The 6636-nt window shown below is 36.6% G+C and overlaps 1 protein-coding gene and 1 long non-coding RNA gene across 2 annotated transcripts in view; one reads left to right on the forward strand and one right to left on the reverse strand.

Moving 5' to 3' along the window:
- Positions 1-2874, forward strand: part of LOC147838372 (uncharacterized) — a 280547-nt gene extending 277673 nt beyond the window's left edge. The window contains exon 4 of the long non-coding RNA XR_015521651.1: positions 2297-2874. This is a non-coding gene — a long non-coding RNA (uncharacterized LOC147838372). The remainder of the gene's footprint in view (positions 1-2296) is intronic.
- si:ch1073-188e1.1 overlaps positions 1-6636 on the reverse strand; it is a 75089-nt gene that overhangs the window by 54565 nt on the left and 13888 nt on the right. The window contains exon 3 of the mRNA XM_087303473.1: positions 3528-3613. The gene's annotated coding sequence lies outside the window, so the exon portion shown is untranslated. The remainder of the gene's footprint in view (positions 1-3527; positions 3614-6636) is intronic.

Genomic DNA, 6636 nt, shown 5'->3' on the forward strand with positions numbered 1-6636 from the left:
AATAACTTGCCTAATTACAGTAATAATCATAATAATCACATAATTTGTATAATTACATTAATATTCTTTAAAATCACATTCATTAATCTGTGTAATTACAATAATAAATTATATATTTACAGTAATAATCTGTATAATTGCAGTAATAAATAGTAAAATAGCTGTAATTACCTTTTTTTTTTCGTCATTTTTTTCTGTTTAAATGCAAACCAATCAACAGTAAACTGTAACTGAATGAATTTTGACTCTGAAGTATGTCCTGTATTTTAACAGGTTTTGCATGTAATTTTGTGAAATGGTTATTCTCTGTATTTTAACAAATAAATATCTCTGGAAGCCCTGCTGAAAGTCTTTTGAATTTTTTTTATAGTTCTTTTTTTCTTACAGCATAGATCATTTTCTTCCGAATTCAGTTTTTAGTAGTACACTTTTAAGTAGTTAGAGACCCCTGACTAAAGCCTAAAGTTTACAGTGGGTCCCCCAAAACCCTAACACAGAACAACTCAAAACATACAGTACAGAATATAATTTCTACTACAATACACCCCAGTTTGCTGTAGCATAAAATAAAGTAGGACAACAGTAAATATTACTTTAACAGGTCCCGATAATTACAACATTTAATAATAAAGTAGCATTAAGAAAGTATTCTTAATACAATAATATAGATTGTATACGTGCATACCCTTGCATGGTTAAAAAAAAAAAAAACGCTATAAATATATTTACTTTACTCACAATAATTGCTGAGAAATCCTTAATTAGCTCAGTCAAATGTTATTTAATGCTAAGTAATTAATGGATTTATGATGAGTGTGTAATGATTAAAGACAAAAACAAACAAATGAAACAATGAAAAAGACAGAAATCACAACAAGCATCTTACCAGTTGCAAGAAACAGCAGCAGCAGCAAATGACAGTTCAGGCTCATCTGTAAAACATTGCAAATTCATTAAATAAAACAAAAACTTTTTTTTGTTTCAATTTCATTTACTCATTGAATATTTTGTGCTATTCACCAGCAGGCAGGGCAGTAATCCACCTCTGTTCTCATGTTTGCATCAATTTGTGTGCAATTTACTCTCGCAAATACTCAATTCCCTGTTTGATGTAAACCCAGCATATAGTTTTATTGTACTTTATACCTGTATAATGTCAATTAGTGCTATGAAATAGCTATCTCTTTTGAAGATTAGCAGTATTTACATTTCACCGTGCATTTCCTATACTAATCCGAGGGTGTGTTCACTGTGTGTGTAAAGGGATAGTTCACGGAACTTCACCCCATATTGAAAATTCTGTCAGTTTCCCATCTTTAAGTTGTTCAAAACTCATTTGATTGTATGTCTTCTACTGAACACAAAAGAAGATATTCTGAAGAATGCTGGTTGATGCCCACTGACCTCAATAGTAAATCCTTTCTTACTATGGATCTTACGGGTTGAGCACACATGTTGTAGAGTTTCATTTTCATTATTTCTCATGGTGGAAAAAATAAGTGTAAGGTGCTGTTTCTCCTTCAGAATTTAACCGGATATGCGTGTAGTAAGGCTGTTTCACTATTGTTTAAGCTAGAAAATGACTAAAGACCTATTTTAAAATAAGAGAAGTGTGAAATGACACAACGCCTTGTAGAATCCGGAATATGTGAGTGTTGCATGACTATATTTTGTATTTGCATAGAAAGCAGTTAAGTAATTTGGTTTTTGGATGGCGGTAGAAACCGACACCTTTCCGGAAATCACGTTTTTATAAGAGCTTACACAGTCAGAAAAATCACACTCTACAAACAACACACACATACAGGACATTTATACCAGTATCTGTTCCATTGAATCATTAAACTACCGAGTACTCACTTTCTTTATCTTCTGCTTTTCCTGTAGTATTTAAAGGAGGAAGTTGCCACCTTGAGTAGTCGGGTGCCACCTGCTGTAGATTGTGTCATCTTGTTTTATGAGTGAAAAAACAAAAAAACTGTAGTAATTTAAAGTAAATACTAGTGTTTTTGAACCATATACTGCAGTAAAGTGCTTAAATGAATCTGTTTTGGTTATAATATAGTTATCATGCTAACACAACAACCACCCATTGCTGTAGTTTTCTTTAACTATAGAATATATTACACTAACCACAGCTTACTTAAGTACAAAACTAATGAATACTACAATATTCATAACTTTTGATCAGTTCACTACTGTAGAATTACTTTAAAAGTGTTGTAGACATTTGATACAGTATAATACACTTAAGTGTGGTTAAAAATACTATAGCATTTACTATAAATCAATATAGTATTTTTATGTGAGTGTTACGACTTTTAACTTTTTGGTATCTAGGGTTTAAAAGGTAACATTTAAGGTGATAATATTTTGTGGTCAGTTGGTGGCAAAATATCAACACGACAACCAAAATACTGCAAAAAGAAGTGAATTTATTTACAATAGTGAAAGGAAGTCGAAAAGTAATAAAATATTATTTACAAGATCTCACAACATAAATCAATCAATATAGATTAAAGATGGTGGGGGAAACGAGAGTTAAGTGGCACCAAATAAATGAAAGAAATATAACAAAAACCCCAATTCTAACTATTAATTACCCTCTAAACTGTCTAATACAAAACAACCAAACAAAAGATCTTCAGCGGTTTCACGCTATAATTAATCTACTCTTCTAACCAAATATACGAAGAAAACTTACAGCGGGTGACGCTCACTTCTAAACTAGTGTGTTTAGATAGTAGAGTTATCTGCGTGATGCAATATGTATGTCACGTGACAACTAAGCTCCTCGAATCCAAGGGCGAAGCTGAAGACAGACGTCAGGGGATTGCCACATATACACATCCAAGACGGTAACAGCGATCAACACAAGAACAAGACCAAAATCAAAACTAAGTTCACGTCAACATCACAGCACATAACAACAAGCCAAAAACACACACAAAAGCAAGCAAAGACCGCAAGCAAGACAGAGCAAAAGCAGAAGCTTCCCCGCTCGCATCCCTTTTAAACTTTGAGCTCCTGTGCTGATTGGTTGTGAAGTTGATGACGTCACAAGGTGTAATTGAGATTGACGTCTTCACGGACGAATGGGATACTGGAATGGGCGAACCTGAGAACTGACAGAGAGAGGAGGAGGGAGCAAGCAAGAGAGGGAGAGAAAGAGAGCGCACACACACAAGCAAAACAAACAGGCATATACATATGACTGTAACAGTGAGTATACTGTCAAAGGGCACACAATATTGTAAAAGAAATTACAAATTACTAACTGGCCACTTTATTAGTTACACCTGTCCATTTTCTTGTAAACGCAAATTTTCTGCTGCGCCATCTGGATGGTAGGGTCAGAATTTGGCATCAACAACATTAAGAGCATGCATCCATCCTGCCTTGTATCAACAGTTCAGGCTGGTGGTGTAATGGTTTCTTGGCACACTTTGGACCCATTACCAAAATAAACACTTTGGACCCATAGTACCAATTGAGCAATGTGTCAAGTTGTCAACACCACAGTCTACCTGAGTATTGTTGCTGACCATGTCCATCACTTTACGGCCACAGAGTACCCATCTTCTGATAGCTCCTTCCAGCAGGATAACACGCCCTGTCATAAAGTGCAAATCATCTCAGACTGGTTTCTTGAACATGACCAGGAGTTCACAGCAGAGCACCTTTGAGATGTGGTGGAATGGGAGATTCGCATCTGACATATCTGCAGCAACTGTGTGATGCTATCATGTCAATATGGAGCAAAATCTTTGAGGAATTTTTCCAGTACCTTGTTGACTCTATGCCATGAAGGATTAAGGCAGTTCTAAAAACAAAAGGGGGTCCAACCCTGTAGTACCTAGTACCTAATAAAGTGGCCAGTGAGTGTAGAAAAAAAATAGCGCAAAGTTACAATAGAAATAAACAGTGCTTTAAGGTTTTGGTGGATATATATTTTATATATATATATATATATATATATATATATATATATATATATATATATATATATATATATATATATATATATATATATATATATATATGTAGAGTGGTGCAAAAAAATGTTTGCACCTCACTGATTTTTTTTTTTTTTACATGTTATCACACTTTAAAGAGCCTATATTATACATGAAATAGGTTCATATCTTGGTTGTAAGGGTCTCCAACAACAGTCTAATATGCATGCAAGGTCAAAAAACACTTTCATGGTCTTATAATCTGCATTTATTTTTACCTAATTATCCCAGCGACTCCTGTATGAATCGTCCAGCGATTCATTTGTTCCCAAACCCCTCATTAGCGCGAAGCTAATCTGCTCTGATTGGACCAATGACAGTCTGTTGCGATTGGTCGACTGCCTTCAGTCAGAGAGTAACATGCACAACAGCTAATCAGCAATATAAAGTAATCACAGTTCATACACGCTCGATAGTGTAGGCGTGGATTTTAGCTGCCAGTGGGTCAATGTAAATACGGTCGATGGACTTGAAAATTCAGACGATTAACTATTTTATTGAGCAAAAACTCCAAAAACTGTCGAGGAGATATCCAAGCTAGTCTCACTCTGCTCTTTTCACAGACACAAACAGACACAAACACACACACACACAGTGCCATCGTCTGTGCACACAAACACAAAAACACACACAGACCTCCGGGCGACAACGCGCGCACGCACGCACGCACGCACGCACGCACGCACGCACGCACGCACGCACGCACGCACGCACGCACGCACGCACGCACACACGCACGCACACACACACACACACACACCTCCGGACGACAGCGCACGCACACACACACTACCCTCGTCCACGGAGCTTCGTAAACAAAGCAGCACGCGATAAGAGAATATAGCCAGTTAACCTGATACAGTACATGCGGTTACAAGTAATAAACCACAACTAAATACATTTGCAAGCTAGAGTCAACGAGGCAACTTTAATCGCACGTACTTACATTTGAGAAATGGAGGAAGAAACCCATCAAACGCTGATGAAGTATTCTTTGTAGCATGTAGTTTGCAGTAGTTTGCAGTAGTTTCCAACTGCTTGGTTATTATGCTGAGGTTTCATCTTTGGGTAGAGACTCAATAATATCCATCTGCAGTGTGACTTCAATCGACCGGCATGTTTGTGTGTGTGTGTGTGTGTTTGTGGGTGTGTGTCAGAGGGCGAGGCCTCAGGTTTGAAATCTCCCGGGTTTGCACGTGCACGTGAATACTTAGTTTCGTTCGTACGTCATGGCGAAACACGTAATGACTCGGTATCAAGGCGACTCGTTTGAAGCACTATGAGTCGACTCTTTTATAGATGAATCAACCGTTTTAAACACTGTACTCTTACAGATTTAAGCCTTAGCTGGATACTTCACTTCACTTAGAGCTGTGTTACACACTACATGGAGGGGAATTTTCAAAAACCCATAATATGGGCTCTTTAATGTTCCATATCATCAAAAAAATAAAATAAAAAAAAGTCAAGTATAACAAGTAAATGCATCATGCAGTTTTTAAATGAAAGTTTTAATATTAAGAGAAAACAAAATCCAATACTACATAACCCTGTGTGAAAAAGTGTTTAAAAACATTTGATCCACTTCAAATGTTGACTACTGTACTCTTGGCAGTTGCACCTGCTCCAATTTGTGTAACTATTGCAAGAATTTTGGAAGAAAAAAAAATAGAAACATGTGATATTATGTTGATACAAGTTAAACAGACTACAATATATCTGTATTTTCAAATGCACTGTGCCATTGACAGTGTCTTACAATTTGATTTCACACCACTCTCCAGCAGATGGCAATGTTTCTCAGAGACACTAAAATCAATGAACAAAAACAACCTATATGTATACTGTAGGTATTACATCACAGGATGTCTCTCACAGGAATTGAACATGCCACACAACTGTCCAGCAGACGGTAATGTTTCACAGAAACAAACAAAACAATTGATTGAACTGAATCTAAGTTAACTGACTAACACTTGATTTTGTGATGATGAATGTGTCAGACTGTGTAGTTTTTTTTTTTTTTTAAACCTGTCCTTATATCCATGTGAGCTGGAAGTATTTTGAGAGGAAATCTACATAATGAGCAGCTTATTTATGCCTTCAATGTAGATTTAAAGGGACAGTTCATCCAAAAATTTAAATTTCATATACATATTAAAGAGCTCATATTATGGGTTTTTGAAAATGCCCCTCCATGTAGTGTGTAACACAGCTCTAAGTAAAGTAAAGTATCCAGCTAAGGCTTAAATCTGTAAGAATACAGTGTTACAGTGTTTAAAACGGTTGATTCATCTATAAAAGAGTCGACTCATAGTGCTTGAAACGAGTCGCCTTGATACAGAGTCATTAGGTGTTTCGCCATGACATACGAATGAAACCAAGTTATTCACGTGCACGCGCAAACCCGGGAGATTTCAAACCTGAGGCCCCGCCCTCTGACACAAACCCAGACACACACACACCCACACACACACACACACACACACACACACACACAAACATGCCGGTCGATTGAAGTCACCCTGCAGATGGATATTATTGAGTCTCTACCCAAAGATGAAACCTCAGCATTAATTATAACCAAGCAGTTGGAAACTACTGGAAACTACATGCTACA

The sequence above is a fragment of the Danio rerio genome, chromosome 22 (genome assembly GCF_052040795.2).
Source record: "Danio rerio strain M-AB ecotype USA chromosome 22, GRCz13ab, whole genome shotgun sequence".
NCBI lineage: Eukaryota > Metazoa > Chordata > Actinopteri > Cypriniformes > Danionidae > Danio > Danio rerio.